At 37.4% G+C, this 19,307-nt stretch overlaps 1 protein-coding gene across 1 annotated transcript in view; it reads right to left on the reverse strand.

Annotated features, from left to right (window-relative positions):
* Positions 1-19,307, reverse strand: part of CFAP47 (cilia and flagella associated protein 47) — a 502,957-nt gene that overhangs the window by 60,610 nt on the left and 423,040 nt on the right. The window lies entirely within an intron of this gene.

Here is a 19,307-nt window from a genome sequence, read left to right on the forward strand (position 1 = left end):
CGATAAAAGAACCATAAAACCTATGAGCCTTTACAGTCTTACTGTATTTTACATAAGATATAGTACAGCAATTCTGACCTTTCAATTTTTGTGTGTATTTTTTTTTTCTAGACCATAATAGTTCCACATTTCTGCCTGGAGCTCCAAAATGGCTACCAGTAAACTGTTTATTTCTCTAACTGATCCATGAAGGAAGCTAAAGCTTATTCATGAAAGAAAGAGGCATCCACCTCAGGTTGTAAAAATCAGAAGACAGAAAAACTGACAACATTTTCTACATTATAATGAATTAAAAAAAATTAGCCTTTGCTTTGCTTAAGTGCTACATGCAAAAAAAATTGTTAGACATGGAGTTTGCTAAGCCCCAACTAGAGAGATGCTGATTTGTTCAGTCTGAGCTGAGGTCGCAAAGCTGCATATTTAAGTAGCAGCTCAAGAGATCTATAAACAGATGGTCATGAGACTTAGAAAAAAACCCCTTTACCAATGGACTAGTATTGAGAGGTTAGAAGACTAGTGAGCTTCTGGCCATTTATAACACTGAAGGTTTCCAAGTGATTGGTGTCTTCTTTCATTTTGAAGAGTAACACTATTTACAAGAAAATGAGGGATTAATGACTATATATGTTTTAATTCTTTGTTTTAGATTGAAGATATTCAAGGGCATTTTGTGAATACTCTACTAAACTATAAAGAATATCAAAAAAGCAAATAGAAAATGGCCCCTCTACAAAATATTTCAACTCAAAATTCTTATAAATTAAAAATTTTTATTGCTTCAGGAAATAAAAATTTTCTAAGGTGTATAATCACACTTAACAATAGTCAATAATCAATATGATTATTAATTAGTATTTATTCACTGTTGACTATATGTCAGGCTCTGTGCTAAGTATTTTTCACATGACATCTCATTTCATTCTCCAAAATCACCATCAGTTGAGTTCAATCGCTCAGTTGTGTCCGACTCTTTGAGACCCCATGAATCGTAGCACGCCAGGCCTCCCTGTCCATCACCAACTCCCAGAGTTCACTCAGACTCACGTCCATCGAGTCCGTGATGCCATCCAGCCATCTCATCCTCTGTCGTCCCCTTCTCCTCCTGCCCCCAATCCTTCCCAGAATCAGAGTCTTTTCTAATGAGTCAACTCTTTGCATGAGGCGGCCAAAGTACTGGAGTTTCAGCTTTAGCATCATTCCTTCTAAAGAAATCCCAGGGCTGACCTCCTTCAGAATGGACTGGTTGGATCCCCTTGCAGTCCAAGGGACTCTCAAGAGTCTTCTCCAACACCACAGTTCAAAAGCATCAACTCTTCGGCGCTTAGCCTCCTTCACAGTATAACTCAGACATTACTTTGCCGACTAAGGTCCGTCTAGTCAAGGCTGTGGTTTTTCCTGTGGTCATGTATGGATGTGAGAGTTGAACTGTGAAGAAGGCTGAGCGCCGAAGAATTGATGCTTTTGAACTGTGGTGTTGGAGAAGACTCTTGAGAGTCCCTTGGACTGCAAGGAGATCCAACCAGTCCATTCTGAAGGAGGTCAGCCCTGGGATTTCTTTGGAAGTTCAGTTCAGTTCAGTTCAGTTGCTCAGTCATGTCCGACTCTTTGCTAAAGCTGAAACTCCAGTACTTTGGCCACCTCATGCGAAGAGTTGACTCATTGGAAAAGACTCATGCTGGGAGGGATTGGGGGCAGGAGGAGAAGGGGACGACCGAGGATGAGATTGGTGGATGGCATCACGGACTCGATGGACATGAGTCTGAGTGAACTCTGGGAGTTGGTGATGGACAGGGAGGCCTGGCGTGCTGCGATTCATGGGGTCACAAAGAGTCAGACACGACTGAGGGACTGAACTGAACTGAACTGAATTTCCTGGCTGCAATCACCATCTGCAGTGATTTTGAAGCCCCCCAAAATAAAGTCTGACACAGTGTATTATGTTTCTCATTTAAGATGGAGATATTGAGACAATTTGGTTAAACAACTTGCCCAAAGTTCCAATGAAAGACAGTGGTGTTTACTAATATATATGAGAAATTTCTATCTTCAACTCTGTCTTTATAAGTTCTATATTTTCAATGAATCATTGCATTCAAATAAATAAAAACAGCAAGAGCCAGAATAGGCTAGGATAAAAAGCTGGAATATGATAAAAACAGCAAAGCTGAGTCAAATAAACCATACATGAGTCTCAGGGAAAGTTTCAAAATGATCATTCACTCTTACAAAAGTATATTACCCACCAGAAATAAACCAGAAATAAATAAAAATAAACTCAGACATTCAGATAGTGTAAGGAGTTAAGACAAAGATACAAAGGATACTTGGTTGCTAACATCATGCTTTCTTATAATATTTGAAATGAAAGATAATCCTATAATAAGCCCATTTAATTACAAATCTAGTAGGCTATTTGTGGCTGCAACTTTCCACCAGTCTACAAGTAGAACACCAGTCTACAAGAAGAACTAATACCAGTCCATAATTATAGTAAAACCAATACCAGTCTACAAGTAGAATCACAGTTCCTTACTGAATTAACCATATATTTCTTTATTATTACATGTTTGAAGAGTAAGAATTACTATCATGTTAATAAACTTCCAAGAAATGACTGAAACTCAGCATTGATAAGAACTTTGGGAATTTATCAGATTCATTCCATGTCTCATAAATAATTTTTATTTCCTTGGTTTTCCCATTGTCTTTTGCAATACTTTGAGCAGAGACAGGAAAGCCGTCCACATTTCTATCTTATAAAGAATCTGACTCATGTTTACTTCTAAGATCTATATGTTTTCATCCTTATAGTTAAATATTCAATCCATTTGTAATTTATCCATGTGGAAGGGATGAAGAATGCATTCAAGGTTGTTGATTTTCTGTATGAGACTAGTTATCCAAATACTGGATACTATTGCTTATACATGGAATCCAGAAAAATGACATGGATGAACTTGCTTGCAAAGCAGAAATAAAAACACAAATGTAGAGAACAAACTTATGAATATCAAGGAGAACAAGGTTGGGGTAAATTGGAAATTGTGAGTGACTTATATACAATAGTATGTATAAGATAGATAACTAAGGAGAACTGACTGTATAGTACAGGGAATTCTACTCAATGTTCTGTGGTGACCTAAATATAAAAGAAATCTAAAAAAGAGGGGATATATGTATATGTAAAGTTGATTCACTTTGCTGTACACCCAAAACTAACACAACATTGTAAAGCCACTATATCCCAATAAAAACTAAAACAAAAAGTTCAGTGATTGGAAATGCCACCTTCATGGCCTTTTCATATATATTTCGGTCTTTTTCTGCAGTCCCTAGATTTCTCATCATGTGTAAGTACCATGTTGTTTTAATTATAGATGCTTTATTTTCTGCTAGGACTAACTGTCTCCTCCTTCAGCTCATTATAACAAAACATTTTTTTTTTTTCCAAATTTCAAAGGAATACTTAACTCCAAGAAGGGGATGGCCTGGCAAGCAGTACTTTTAATGGGATCATCCTATATTAACACTTTAGGGATAATAGCCATTTTTGTCCATTCATGATCAATTCAAGATCAACGATAGGGCCTTTATTTTTTCATTTGAGCATTATATTAGGTGCTTATAGGTTCTTGGAATAGGTTTTTCAGCCAGTCTTAGTTTTCAGTATTGCTAGAAGCTCATTTAAATATCTACACATGTGTTTAGCAGGAAGCTGGGAGAAACCACATCAATTGTTTCTATCATCTGACTGGGAAATCTAGTTAGTATGATGATTACTACATTCATTAGATTACACAAGCTAATCAAATGTATTCTGCACTCAAAACATTTTCTAAGCTGATCTTTTGGTGTTTTACTTTATTTCCATACAGTAACTACACAAACTAACTACAGATGTATTTACCTTTTTCTATTACAGTTACCATTCTAGAGGTTCAAAACCCTAATAATCATTTTGGAGAAAATATGCATATTTTATTACACATAAGTGATTTTATGCACTTCATGAGAGAGGTATATATTATTTACAGAATTTTTGAAACCCTGATAATATATTATGCTTAGCATCTGAGAAATATTGAAAAGAGTGGCATTCATTGTATTATCACTATTACTGTTTTGCTTTTGAAATCTGCTATGGCCTAGTTGCAATTAGCATTCAAATTTTATTCAGTGTATTTTAATTCCGCTATTTTGACTGCTCTTTAGATTAAAGGTAATAGAAATGTTTATGCACTGATCTCCAATTTGAAATATAGAAGCTGTATAATGCTTTAATGGCTATGAGGTTTCCTGCCTTCTTAGAAGAAAATCTTCTCAAGAGTTTAAAGTGAACATAATCCTCATTTTAGTAATGAAAGTATTTCATCTTGGGAGATTAATTTTTAATCACTTTAGTGGTATTACACTATTACTCTCTACAACATAATTTCTAATATTTAGCATGGAATTAGAAATAGCCCATGTCAGGAAATCAGAGACACTTAAACATGTTGTTGTTTAGTCGCTAAAGTTGTGTCTGACCCCATGGACTGTATGTAGCCTGCCAGGCTCCTCTGTCCAGGGGATTTCTCAGGCAAGAATACTGAGGGGGTTGACATTTCCTTCTCCACGGAATCTTCATGACCCAGGGATTGAACCTGGGTCTCCTACACTGGCAGGCAGGTTCTTGACCACTGAGCTACCAAGGAAGTCTATATTTAAACATACTAGCATCCTAAATGATAACTATTACTTTTGTTATAGTGGTTTATTTAATTTATTTATTTATGCTACCTGCTAAGTCACTTCAGTCGTGTCCGACTCTGTGCAACCCAAATAGATGGCAGCCCACCAGGCTCCCCCATCCCTGGGATTCTACAGGCAAGAACACTGGAGTGGGTTGCCATTTCCTTCTCCAATGCATGAAAGTAAAAAGTCAAAGTGAAGTCGCTCAGTCGTGTCCGACCCTCAGCGACCCCATGGACTGCAGCCTACCAGGCTCCTCCATCCATGGGATTTTCCAGGCAAGAGTACTGGAGTGGGGTGCCATTGCCTTCTCTGGTTATTTAGTTATACTTCGGTCAAATGTCTATTTATTTTTTTAAACTGAAGTACAGTTGACTTACAATTTCATGTTAATTTCAAGTATACAGCAAAGTGATTCAATTATACGTATAAATGTGTATCTATCTATCTATCTACGGGGCTTACCAGGTAGAGCTAGTGGTAAAGAATCTGCCTGCCAATGCAGGTGATGTAAGAGATGCAGGTTCCATCCCCAGGCTGTGAAGATCCCCTGGAAGAGGGCATGGCAACCCATTCCAGTATTCTTGCCTAGAGAATCCTATGGACAGAGGAGCCTAGCAGGCTATAGTCATAGGGTCACAAAGAGTCAGACATGACTGAAGTGACTTAGCACACACATATATATCTACATTCTTTTTTTTTAAATTCTATTCCATTAGTTTATTATAAGATATTGTATAGAGCCCCCTGTGCTATACAGAAGGATCTTGTTGTTTATTTTATATATGGCAATGTATGTTTGTTAATTCTATACTCCTAATTTATCCCTTCTGGAGAAGGGAATGGCAAACCACTTCAGTATTCTTGCCTTGAGAACCTCATGAACAGTATGAAAAGGCAAAAAGACAGGATGGGCAGGGAGGTCTGGCATGCTGCAGTCCCTAGGGTTGCAGACAGTCGGACATGACTGAGTGACTTAACTAAGATGAATTTATCCCTTCCCCATCTTCCACTTTCATCTTCCACATCAAGGAAGATGTCACCTTGCTTATTTAACTTGTTTGCAGAGTACATCATGTGAAATGCCAAGCTGGATGAAGCACAAGCTGGAATCAAGATTGCCCGGAGAAATATCAATAACCTCAGATATGCAGATGACACTATCTTATGGCAGAAAGTGAACAGGAACCGAAGAGCTTCTTGATGAAAGTGAAAGAGAAGACTGAAAAAGCTGGCTTAAAACTCAACATTCAAAAAACTAAGATCATGGCATCTGGTCCCATCACTTCATGGCAAATAGATGGAGAAACAATGGAAACAGTGACACACTTTATCTTCTTGGGCTCCAAAATCACTGCAGATGGTGACTGTAGTCATGAAATTAAAAGATTCTTGCCCCTTGGAAGAAAAGCTATAACAAACCTAGAAAGCATATTTAAAAGCAGAGACATTTGCCGACAAAGGTCCATCTAGTCAAGGCTATGGTTTTTCCAGTAGTTATGTATGGATATGAGAGCTGGATCATAAAGAAGGCTGAGTGTTGAAGAAATTTGATGCTTTTGAACTGTGGTGTTGGAGAAGACTCTTGAGAATCCCTTGGACTGCAAGGAGATCAAACAAGGAAATCAATCCTGAATATTCATTGGAAGGACTAATGCTCTAGCTGAAGCTCCAGTACTTTGGCCACCTGATGCAAAGAGTCAACTCATTAGAAAAGACCCTGATACTGGGTAAGACTGAAGGCAGGAAGAGAAGGGGATGACAGAGGATGAGATGGTGAGATAGTATCACTGACTCAATGGACATGAGTTTGAGCAAACTCTGGGAGATGGTGAAGGACAGGGAAGCCTGGCATGCTGCAGTCCATAAGGTCGCAGAGACAGACACAACTTAGGGACTGAACAAGAACAACATCGTCTTCCACTTTGGAAACCATAAGTCTGTGTTCTATGTCTGTGAGTCCATTTTTGTTTTGTAAATAAATTCATCTGTACTATGTTTTTTTAGATCCCACATGTAAGTGATATTATATGATATTTATCTTTGTCTAATTTACTTCACTGAGTATGAGAATCTCTATGTCCATTCATGTTGCTACTATTAGTGATGTATTTTAAAGAAGAATGTAAGTTTTCATTTTTAAAATATCAAGTCATCAAGAACATGGCTTTTCATTAACCACTTTCACACATGAGATCTGTGTACTTTTTACTTGAATATATTTTCAATAATTAATTTATTAATAATCTTAAAATTATCACTAAAAAAGAGAAGAGAATGATAAATGTGGTAAGAGTTCTTTCATTGATTCTTCAATTAGTATAGGCTGAATTATGTCCTCCTCCTCAACTCATATCTTGAATGCCCAATTGCCAGTATCTCAAATGTGATTGTATTCAAAGATGAGGCCTTTAAAAAGATGGTTAAGTTAAAAGAAGACTGTTAAGGTGGGCTCTAATGAAATCTGACTGGTGCCCTTTAAAAAAAAGGGAATTTTGACAAACAGACGCATAACATGGATGCTCAACACACACAAGAAAGATCACATAAGGACACAATGATAAGGCAACCATCTACAAGCCAAGTAGAGATACCTCAGAAGGAATAAAATATCCTGGTCCCTTGCTTTTGAACTCCCAGCCTCCAGAAATGTGAAAAAATGATTTTATTTTGTTTAATCCTCCCAGAATGGGATTTTGTTGTTACAGCCCTAGTGAACTAATTAACGCATGAAACTATATTTCCTTCTATGTTATCTCAGAGGCTAAGGTAGGAGGACACTGAACTTGCTTAGAGAATTTCTAATTCTAGGCTCTCAAAACATAGGGCAGATAAGAGAAAACTGACTCTGACTGCTATGATCATGGAAAAGCTAGGGACAAAGCATTCTTCCTTTTCTATGTGTACCTCTTTGACTGAGGTGCATGTATTGAATGGGGACATCTATTGAAGAGTAAGAAGGGCATTTCAGCAATGGAACTTTCTTCCTGAAGTATTAGAGAATACTGCAGCTTTGTTGTTGTTTAGTTGTTGTGTCTGACTCTTTGCGACCCCATGAACTGTAACTCACCAGGCTCCTCTGTCCATGGGATTTCCCAGACAAGCATACCAGAGTGGGTTGCCACTTCTCTCTCCAGGGGATCTTTCCAACCCAGAAAACGAGCCCACATCACCTGCATAGGGGGGTGGGTTCTATACCACTGTGTCATCAGGGAAGCCCATATTTTGCAGCTTTACACCTCCATCTTTTATAGAGCTAGCTAATGTCTGAGTTGGACTGTGAAGAAGGCTGAGTGCCGAAGAATTGATGCTTTTGAACTGTGGTGTTGGAGAAGACTCTTGAGAGTCCTTTGGACTGCAAGGAGATCAAACCAGTCCATTCTGAAGGAGATCAGCCCTGGGATTTCTTTGGAAGTAATGATGCTAAAGCTGAAACTCCAGTACTTTGGCCACCTCATGTGAAGAATTGACTCATTGGAAAAGACTCTGATGCTGGGAGGGATTGGGGGCAGGAGGAAAAGTGGACGACAGAGGATGAGATGGCTGGATGGCATCACGGACTCGATGGACGTGAGTCTGAGTGAACTCTGGGAGTTGGTGATGGACAGGGAGGCCTGGTGTGCTGCAATTCATGGGGTCTCAAAGAGTTGGACATGACTGAGCGACTGAACTGAACTGAATGTCTGAGATTTAATAAAGAACTTGTCCAAAGCAGTCACCATTACAAAGGGCTAGTGTACAAAAGTACACTAAGGAGAAGGTCACATTTACATGTATAGGCCACAATAGATGCAAACCTGTGTTTCTTAGAAAAATGTTCAATGTTTTTAAAGTAGATTTTTGGGGTTATTCAACACAAATATGACTGCTAAGGTAAGTTTTACACCATGAAGTAAGCACCTATAAGCTAAAATTTTATGTTTTCTTTTTTAAAAATCTAAGAATATATTAGCAAAAAAGAGTTTTCTGTTATTGAAGGCCTTCAACATGCTGAATAACTATTGAAAGTGATGACAGAAGGGTTTTAAGATTTACATTAGTATTTAGAATATCTTAATGCAGCACTTCATGGGAAATAGATGGGGAAACAGTGTCAGACTTTATTTTTTGGGGCTCCAAAATCACTGCAGATGGTGACTGCAGCCATGAAATTAAAAGATGCTTACTCCTTGAAAGGAAAGTTATGACCAACCTAGATAACATATTGAAAAGCAGAGATATTACTTTGCCAAAAAGGTCCATCTAGTCAAGGCTATGGTTTTTCCAGTGGTCATGTATGGATGTGAGAGTTGGACTGGGAAGAAAGCTTAGCACTGAAGAATTGATGCTTTTGAACTATGGTGCTGGAGAAGACTCTTGAGAGTCCCTTGGACTGCAAGGAGATCCAATCAGTCCATCCTAAAGGAGACCAGTCCTGGGTGTTCATTGGAAGGACTGATGCTGAGGCTGAAACACCAATACTTTGGCCACTTCATGTGAAGAGTTGATTCATTGGAAAAGACCCTGATTCTGGGAGGGAATGAGCCCAGGAGGAGAAGGGGATGACAGAGGATGAGATGGCTGGATGGCATCACCGACTCGATGAACGTGAGTTTGAGTGAACTCTGGGAGTTGCTGACGGACAGGGAGGCCTGGCGTGCTGTGATTCATGGGGTCGCAAAGAGTCGGACATGACTAAGCGATTGAACTGAACTAAACTGAATGCTCCCTCTAGTCTTAATATTCTGTGATAACATTTTTCCTTATAAATAGAAAACATAACTAAGGTTTTTGTAAAAAAAATTAGAAACTGAATAGTTTCTTAGAAAGTAATTTCAATTAAAAAAAATATCCCTTATTGATCAATTACCATGCCTTTCTTGTTTTCTTTACTGCTAAGTTTGTGTGTGTGTGTGTGTGTGTGTGTATGTGTGTTTGTGTGTAAAATCTCTCTCTTCACCTGCAGGAATACTTTATGATATAATGTAAAGCATTTAAGACTTACAAGTTTAAATTTATGATGTGATATTCAATAGTTCTGTGAAACAGGGAAAGTTATTTAAATTTCTAAGTGAGATTTCCCTCATAAGAAAAAGGAAGCTAATATATAATATATATACATGTGTATGTGTGTGTGTATATATATAAAACTGAATCACTTTGCTGTCCTATGGGCTGCAGTTCACCAAGCTCCTCTGGCCAAGGTATTCTCTAGGCAAGAATACTGGAGTGGATTGCCATGTCTTCCTCCAGGGGATCTTCCCGACCCAGGAACCGAACCCATGTCTCCTGTGTCTCTTGCATTGGCAGGTGGGATTTTACCACTAGTGCTACCAAATCAATTATACTTCAATTAAAAAGATAATAAGAAATGAGGGGCATAAGTACAGAGAAACTTTCAAGTTGTTTTGCCATAAAGAGGGACCAGAGAATTGGGATGGTAGCTGGCAGGGATAAGGGGTAAAGCGAGGCATGTCTTTCAATACTAAGAGCTATTATTTTATGCATGCTTTTCTTGTTTTTTTTTTTTTTTTAACCTTTTATTTTGTATGGGGGAATAGCTGATAAACAGTATTGTGCAAGTTTCAGGGAAACAGCAAAAGACCTTAGCCATCCATATAGATGTGTCCATTCTCCCTCATGGAGAAGGAAATGGCAACCCACTCCAAATTTCTTGCCTGGAGAATCCCAGGGACAGAGGAGCCTGGTGGGCTGCCATCTATGGGGCCGCACAGAGTCAGACACGACTGAAGCGACTTAGCAGCAGCATTCTCCCTCAAAGGGTTTCCCAGATGGTGCAGTGGTAGAGAATCCACCTGCCAATGCAGGAGCAGCTAGAGACGTGGGTTTGATACCTGGGTTAGGAAGATTCACTGGAGAAGGAAATGGCAACCCACTCCAGGACTCTTGCCTGGAGAATTCCGTGGACAGAGGAGCCTGGCAGGCTACAGTCCATGGAGTCACAAAGAGTCAGACATGACTGAGCATGCATGCACGCATATTCTCCCACAAACTCCCTCCCATTCAGGCTACCATATAGTATCGAGCAGAGTCCAGTGGCATGTGAACTATGCTGATAGGCACAATCCCACAAGCACTGTTACAGAGAAGAAAAAGGAAAGAGCTGGAGAGCTCTGCATAGTTGACCAGATGTGGGAGTCAGTGAACAAGTAGAAGCTTGGCCATAAGAACAGAAAGAGCTTTTCTAATGTAATGGTGAGAGAGGCAAGGCACATGGATAGAAATAACATCAGGCTAGTCGATGTAATAGAAAAAACAGACAATTAGATTCTGATTTGACTCTCTATTCTTATTGAAATAGAAAGAATATCAGATGAGAGAAGGAAAGGAAATGTTGAATATCAGTAGTAGTCACCAGGTTTCAATTCACTGTAGGAAATTTTACTAAAGGAAAAGAATATCTCATCAAAAGTTCATCATTCACTCACAATTAACTGATTTCTCTTTCTCTATTTCTATCTATCCATCTCTATATCATCAAATTCTATAAATCCTAAGAAGAACTTAGTTCTCTCTCTGTTAGAATGTTTATCTTTATTTCTGAAGCAAGAAAATTATATAAAATGACAGAAAGGAATGGTACTGTGTACCTCGGGCTCCATTTTACAAGACCAGACCTTACAAAGTATTTTAATAAGTTCAATTTTCATTCTCTTCATAGAAATATTTTAGTGGTAGAAGAAGGTCTAAATGTCAGGTTATAGAGATTCTTTTTTTTCTGAAGGGCAGGCACCCAGGTATCTTTGCATAACACAATCTATAGCTTTGTGTTTTACAATCAAATCAGGAGCTTCATTAACCAGCTTAGAGATCCACCTGCTTTATGCTAAAAATCACAATGACAGTTCTCTGTGATTGGAACCTGAGTTCATCTGTGTGGAAAATTGGTCATTTGACATAATGGGAAAAAATGTAAAATTATTCTCAGCTGCTAACATAATTTAATAAAAACTCATGACAATTATCCAGAGACCTGGCCATGCTTTATGTCAGGCAGTAGCACACATTAAATGCCGTTAAACACTGAGTTCTTAAAGACATTTTCCAATCCATAAATAGCAACATTAATTTCAAATACACATTATTTTTGCAAATAAAATTTTTAGTATTGACTGCCAAACTGAGAGAGTTGACTTAGGCAGGTTGATAAGGAGTCCAAGCCTAAGGACCCTTTAAGGAGGAGGTAAACATTCTTTCTTTTAAACATTTTTTTTGCCTTAAGCCAAGTAGGCCTCGTTGGCAGCAGTATCTCTTGTTCGAGGACATGCATTTTTTTCTTTTTTAGCTTTGGATGTATATTATGGGAGAAGGTCTGGGTAAAAACTTTCACAGCCTTGAGCTCTGGGTTAACCTGTTCTCTTTGGCTAATCTCGTGCTGATGTCATCCCAGGATGTATGTTATGGAAAACGATCTGAGCAAAATTCTCAGAGCCTTGAGGTATTTTTGTATCTATTCTCAGCAGCTAGTTGAGAAGTATATAGGGCCCCACTTAAACTAGTGAGGTTGGTACTCTCCCGCCCCCTTCTGATGTCTATGTCAGAGCTTTTTCTGTCACTTTCACTTTAAATAAAATCTACACAAAGCTCTTGAGTAACTGAGACTGTCTTTGGTCCCAGAGTTTAATCTCCTTTGGAGACCACTAATCTGGTGGCACTGTTCACTGTTAGCTGTCATCTTGGGGGCTTGTCTGGGATCCCAAGACAAAGCGTAAGTTTTCATCTATCAAAACTACATGATATATGTTAACTAAAATCAACACGAGGCCTAGCAATTGTCTCTTGTAAGGAAACAAGCATACATGTATTTGTTTCTAAATGCTTATTTAGCTTTGATTATTAGCAATCACATAAACATAAATGATCCATATTTTATCTTTAAAAAAGTAGATATTATAGATATCAAGCACAGTATATATCATTATCTTTCTGATTATTCTCTCATATTATGATATAATCCTTATTCATTACAAAAATATTTGAGATAATTATAAACATGAGGTTGCAAGAAATGAAAGTATCCTTTACTCAGTTATTACCATGGTAACATTTTGTAAAACTGGAACGCAACCCAAAATCTAAAATATTAACATTGAAACAGTGAAGATACAGAAGTTTCATTACCACAAGGATCCTTCTGGTTGGCCTTTTATATACACTCCCCACCTCATCTCCTACTCTAACCCTGAATCATTATAGCACTGTTCTCCATTTTTAAAATTTTGTGACATTGAAAATATTTTATAAATGAAATCATATAGTATATAAATTTAGGGGTTGGCTTTTTCACCCAGAATAATTTCCTGGTTATTCAATCAAGTTGTTGCATTTACCAATGCTTTGTTTCATTCTGGTGCTGAATACTACTTGGTGGTCCCAGGTGGCACAAGTGGTAAAGAACCCACTCACCCATGCAGGAGACATAAAAGACACGGGTTTGATCTCTGAGTTTGGCAGATCCCCTGGAGGAAGGCATGGCAACCCACTCCAGTATTCTTGTCTGGAGAAACCCATGGCCAGAGAAGCCTGGCGGGCCACAGTCCATAGGGTAACAAAGAGTCAGACATGATTGAGCAACTGAGCACATAGATAAAACACCGCTTGTTTAACTGTTTACCCGTAGAAGGGCATCTAAGTTATTTTCAGATTTGGGGTATTACAAACAGATCTGCTATAAACATTCATGCCCATATTTTTGTGTGACATAAATTTAGACTTTTCTGGGATAAATACTCATGAGTGTCACTGTTGGATGGTAGGGTAGTTGCATGTTTACTTTGATAAGAAACACCCAAACAATTTTCCAGAGTGGCTTACCCTTTCACATTCCCCTCAGCAATGTATGAGTGATCCAGTTTCTTGATATCCTTCCTAGCCTTTGATGGTGCCCTTATTTTTTATTTTAGCCATTCTGATAAGTCTATAGTGAAATCTCTTTGTGTTTTGATTTGGCATTTCTCTAAAGACTAATGATGTTGAATACCTTTTAATGTGCTTACAACCATTAATATATTTTCTCTGGTGTAATGCCTATTCATATTCTCTGTTCATTTTATAAAAGTTATGTTTTTATTAGTGAATTTTCAGTATGTTTTATATATTCTAGATATTAACCTTTTGTCACATATGAAGTTTGTAAACATTTTCTCCCAGTTTATAGCTTTCCACTTTATGATCTTCTCATGGTCTTTTATGAACAAAATATATTAGTTTGGTGTTCAACTTATTAATTTTTCCTCTTATGGAATTTGTTATCGGTTAAAACTGAGAGCTATTTACTTAGCACCGTGTAAATTATTGCATGAAGTGTGAGCATCTTGATAGAAGTTGCATGAAACCTATACATCACATAGGACAGAACTGACATCTTTACCATATTGAGTCTTCCAATTCCTGAACAGAGCATATCTCTCCATTTATTTAAATGTCATTTGATTTTGTAATTTCAAGCATACAAATCCTATATGCACTTTGTTAGATTTACTTCTAAGTAGCTTACTTATTTGGAGAGATTGTAAATAATATTAGATTTAAATTTCAGTTTCTATATTTTCAGTGATTGATTTTTTGTGTTTTTCTTATTTATCATGACCTTGCTGAATTTATTTAATACTTCTAACAAGCTTTAAAAAAAAAAAAAAAGATTCCTTGGGATTTTCTGGTAATCACGTGATATGAAAATAAGGACAGTTCAATTTCTTTCTTTCATTCTATTTGTCTTTTATTTTCTTTGCTTGTCTTATTGCACTGGCTGGGACTTCCAACAGCACAATAAATAAGTGCTGAGAGTAACATCTTTGTGTTGCTGCTTGTTCTAGAGAGAAACTATTCAGTGTTTCACAACTGAAGGTGACATTAGCTGCAGTTTTACCATGTAAGCTCTTCATCAGGTAGAGGAAGTTCCCTTTTAATCCTAGGTTGTAAAGAGTTTTATAAGAAATTGATAATATTTTTATTCTAAAGCTTTTTCTGTATTGATAGACTGGAGATTTCTTTTTTCCTTTAGTCTTTTTAGCAGGGAAATTTCAAATGCTGAACCAGTCTTTCAGTTCAGTTCAGTTCAGTTCAGTCACTAAGTTGTGTCTGACTCTTTGTGACCCCATGAACCGCAGTACGCCAGGCCTCCCTGTCCATCACCAACTCCTGCAGTTTACCCAAACTCATGTCCATTGAGTCAGTGATGTTATCCAGCCATCTCATCCTCTGTCGTCCCCTTCTCCTCCTGCCCTCAATCTTTCCCAGCATCAGGGTCTTTTCAAATGAGTCAGCTCTTTGCATCAGGTGGCCAAAGTATTGGAGTTTCAGCTTCAACATCAGTCCTACCAATGAACAACCAGGACTGATCTCCTTTAGGATGGACTGGTTGGATCTCTTTGCAGTCCAAGGGATTCTTAAGAGTCTTCTCCAACACCACAGGTCAAAAGCATCAATTCTTCTGCACTCAGCTTTCTTTATAGTCAAACTCTCACATCCATACATGACTACTGGAAAAACCATAGCCTTGACTAGATGGACCTTTGTTGACAAAGTAATGTCTCTGCTTTTTAATATGCTATCTAGGTTGGTCATAACTTTCCTTCCAAGGAGTAAGCGTCTTTTAATTTCATGACTGCAATCGCCATCTGCAGTGATTTTGGAGCCCAGAAAAACAAAGTCAGCCACTGTTTCCACTGTTTCCCCATCTATTTGTCATGAAGTGATAGGACTGGATGCCATGATCTTAGTTTTCTGAATGTTGAGTTTTAAGCCAACTTTTTCACTCTCTTCTTTCACTTCCACTTTCATCAAGAGGCTCTTTAGTCTTTACATTTGGAATAAATGACATCTGCCTATGGATATATTTTTGTTATATAATGATGAGTTCAATTTATTAATATTTTGTAGAAGATTTTTGTGTTTAATTTCATGAATACTATTCATCTGTAGCTTTATTTAACTGTGACGTGTTTCTGGTTTTTGTATCAGAGTAATGCTGTCCTCATAGAATAAGTTGGAAAGTGGTTTTTTCCTCTTTTCTATCTTAGAAGAATTTGAGGCAGATGGGTGTTAATTCCTCATTAAATGTTTGGTAGAATTTGCCAGTGATGCCACTGGCCTAAAGATTTCATCTTGGAAGCCTCTGAATTATTAATTCAATTTCTTTAATGGAGTACTACTCATACTATCTATTTCATGTTTTGTGTGTGTCCATGCTAAGTCACTTCAGTCATGTCCGACTCTTTGTGACCTCATGGACTGTAGCCCTCCAGGCTCTTCTCTCCATGGGATTCTTCAGGCAAGAATATTGGAGTGGGTTATCATTTTCTTCTCCAGGAGATCTTCCTGACCCAGGACTTAAACCTGCATCTCTTATGTCTCCTGCATTGGCAAGCGGGTTCTTTACTACTAGTACCAGCTTGGAAACTGCATTTCATCTTTGATAGGTTTGGTAGTTTGGAATTTACTAGAAATGGATCAATTTCTCCTAAGTTGATGAATTTATGTGTTTATAGTTGTTTACAATGCTGTGTTATTTTTCTAATATCTTAAGTTATCAGTAGTGATATTGCCATGGGTTACTTGAACATATTTTAGATTCTAATTAATTTATAGTGTTTTTGAGTCTATCGCTTCATATAATGTTCTTGGGTATTTAAAATGACAATTCAATATACATATGCAACTTCTTAGTTTCCACAGGTATCAATGTTTAATTTGAATGAAATGTATATAAGATATTTAAAATGTACTCAGGATTTGTTTTATTCGGGTATGGTGAAACATACAGGCTTCCAACATGGTGTAGTGGTAAAGAATCCACCTGCAAATGCAGGAGATGCAGGTTTGATCCCTGTGTTGGGAAAATCCCCTGGAGGAGGAAATGGCAAACCACACCAGTATTCTTGCCTGGGAAATCCCCTGGACAGAGGAGCCTGGTGGGTTACAGTCCATGGGGTTGCAAAGAGTCGGACATGACAGTGACTGAACAGCAGTGGCAGCATGAGGAGACATGCAGACACAGAAATGACTGTTATGAAGGAAGAAGTTTGTTTTTTTTTAAAACATGTGAACTTTACTTATAAAACTCACAAACTCTATACTTCTTTTTTTTTATAAATTTATTTGCATTTTATTTTATTTATTTTTGTGACATTTCCTAGTTTATTTTATTTTATTTATTTATTTATTTAATTTTTATTTTTACTTTCTTTTACTTTACAATACTGTATTGGTTTTGCCGTACATTGACATGAATCCACCAATAAAGTCGCCTATCCCTAGGAACAGAAAGCATGGCATGCCATGCAGGGCCACATGGGGAATCATCAGAATAAGTCATGGGTGAGGGAATGACCAAGAGTCTTTATTGTGTTTATCATAGGGAGTAAAAAGCAAGGAGGGTAAACAGGCTAAGCAGGTTTAGGATAGGGAAAATTTTCCTTACGATAGATCACAAATTCTAGAAGATGATGTGGCCAAGTTTTAGGATTTGGAAAGGAGTCACAGTTGTGTTTAAAAAAAAAAAGGTAGGGGATGTACACTGCCATTGGAGATATAAATGTTGAGAATGAGGGATGACCTGGAAGAACAGGTGTTCACAGAGTAACAGATATTAAGAAGGATAAATATATATTTATATACTTTCTGATGAAGGAAAGATAGTTGGTAGTGGTAAGATCTCATACTCACACTATGGGGATGAGACTTTAGAGGTAGAAAAGAATGGATAACTTAGCAAATACATGTAAGGATTTCATAATGGCTTGAAAATAATCCACTAATTATTTGACATTCTCTAAATACCTAGACTGAAGTATATAAACATATACTTTGCTATATACATGCTTAGCATTCTCAAAATTCAGCTCTCACAAGGAAACTAATGCCCAATGCTGAGTTTGTTAACGTACTCAGGAATTAAGCACTTGTTTGCAAGACAAATGTCTTAGCATCTGTATTTTCCTCCTATCAGTTTGATAAGAAGTTGTGATAAAGATCCCAGAAACATTTATATTTGATAATAAGATAAATGCCAAAGATGGCATCCTTTGTTGTTATTGAGGGGTTAGGGATTTTAGAACATGCTACTTGCTACAGGAAAGGCAATCCATCAGAGCTATAAGAATCCAGGAAGAATACAAGTGGCAAAAGGTAACGAATAGCTGTGCCTAGTCAAAATGGGGAAATCCTAGAAGGGATGTTTTCCTAAAATGTATTCATCACATCCCTTTTATGAGATAACTGGAAAAACAGAAAGCTAATCCTTTTGTAAAATTAAATTTTGACTTGCCCACAGAGCTGGTGACAGTAGAGATTTGATTGTGTACTTCTTTCCTACTCATGGAGACCATCACAACTTACATCCATTTGATTTTACTTTTAGACTTAAAGATAAATAGGGGTGTCAGCTAAAAGAAGAAGAAGAAAAAATGATAACAATTTCAGTTCATATGTAATTGGATTTTTGACATATCAAGATAGAGCCCTGATTACATTTGACAGATGCATATTGATTTTCATTTTAAACTCTTCTTATCCAACATACTTAGTTACTTCTGGAATTTTTTGCTTTAAATTAAACGAAGGTTTGAAGTGATAGAAAATTTTAATTAACTTCACTGACAATGTAATGCCTACCCTGCAACTGAAGTCTGATATTATCTTTCATATATTTTATATTTCATATAAAACAAACAAATATAATATATGATTTCATATTTATGGAGCATAAAGCAGGGATTTTATTTTTATAATGGCTTCCCCAGTGGCTCTAGTGATAAAGAATCCACCTGCTAATGCAGGAGACTCAAGAGATGCGAGTTCAATCCCTGGGTTGGGAAGATCCCCTGGAGAAGGGCATGGCAACCCACTCCAGTAGTCTTAGAATCCCATGAACAGAGGAGCCTGGTGGGCTATAGCCCATGGGGTTGCAAAGAGTTGGGCATAGCTGAGCACACATATGACTTAAGACATGTTCTCACATATCAGAGTCTAAGAATTAAAAACAAAAATGCAAAGTCTACAAAACTGCAGAGTTTCTCAAAAGTGACTCAAGTGTGCTGAAGTTGTCACCACTGTGACATCTCTTCACACTTTCTTTATAGTTTCCATCTCTTGAGGCTCTTGCATAGAAGCTAACATATCTATGCTTTTCCATACCCATGGATTCTGTGCCAGTGACCTTCAATATTCTTAGCTTGATTTCTTCTCTATCTCATGCATGTGAATAAATGTCCAATTTTAAGCATGTTTTATTATGTTTCCCCTAAGACAAGTGCTTGATACTTGATTCCAACATAATAAAAACATTATAAGATTACTAAAACGTGAAAGAGTATATTTCATTTACAAAACAAAATTTCACTAACTTATATACTGTTGTCTTTCAAAAGTAGTAGTAAAGTATATAATTGACCTTTCATTTTACTTTGGAGCACTTTTATTCTAAATTTTTCTTTTTATGCCTTTTCTTGTTTAGTTGCTAAGTCGTGTCCTACTCTTTCGACCCCTTGGACTTGTAGACTGCCAGGCTCCATGTCTATGGGATTCTCCAGGCAAGAATATTGGAGTAGGTTGCCATTCCCTTCTCCAGGGCATCT

Source organism: Budorcas taxicolor, chromosome X (genome assembly GCF_023091745.1).
Source record: "Budorcas taxicolor isolate Tak-1 chromosome X, Takin1.1, whole genome shotgun sequence".
NCBI lineage: Eukaryota > Metazoa > Chordata > Mammalia > Artiodactyla > Bovidae > Budorcas > Budorcas taxicolor.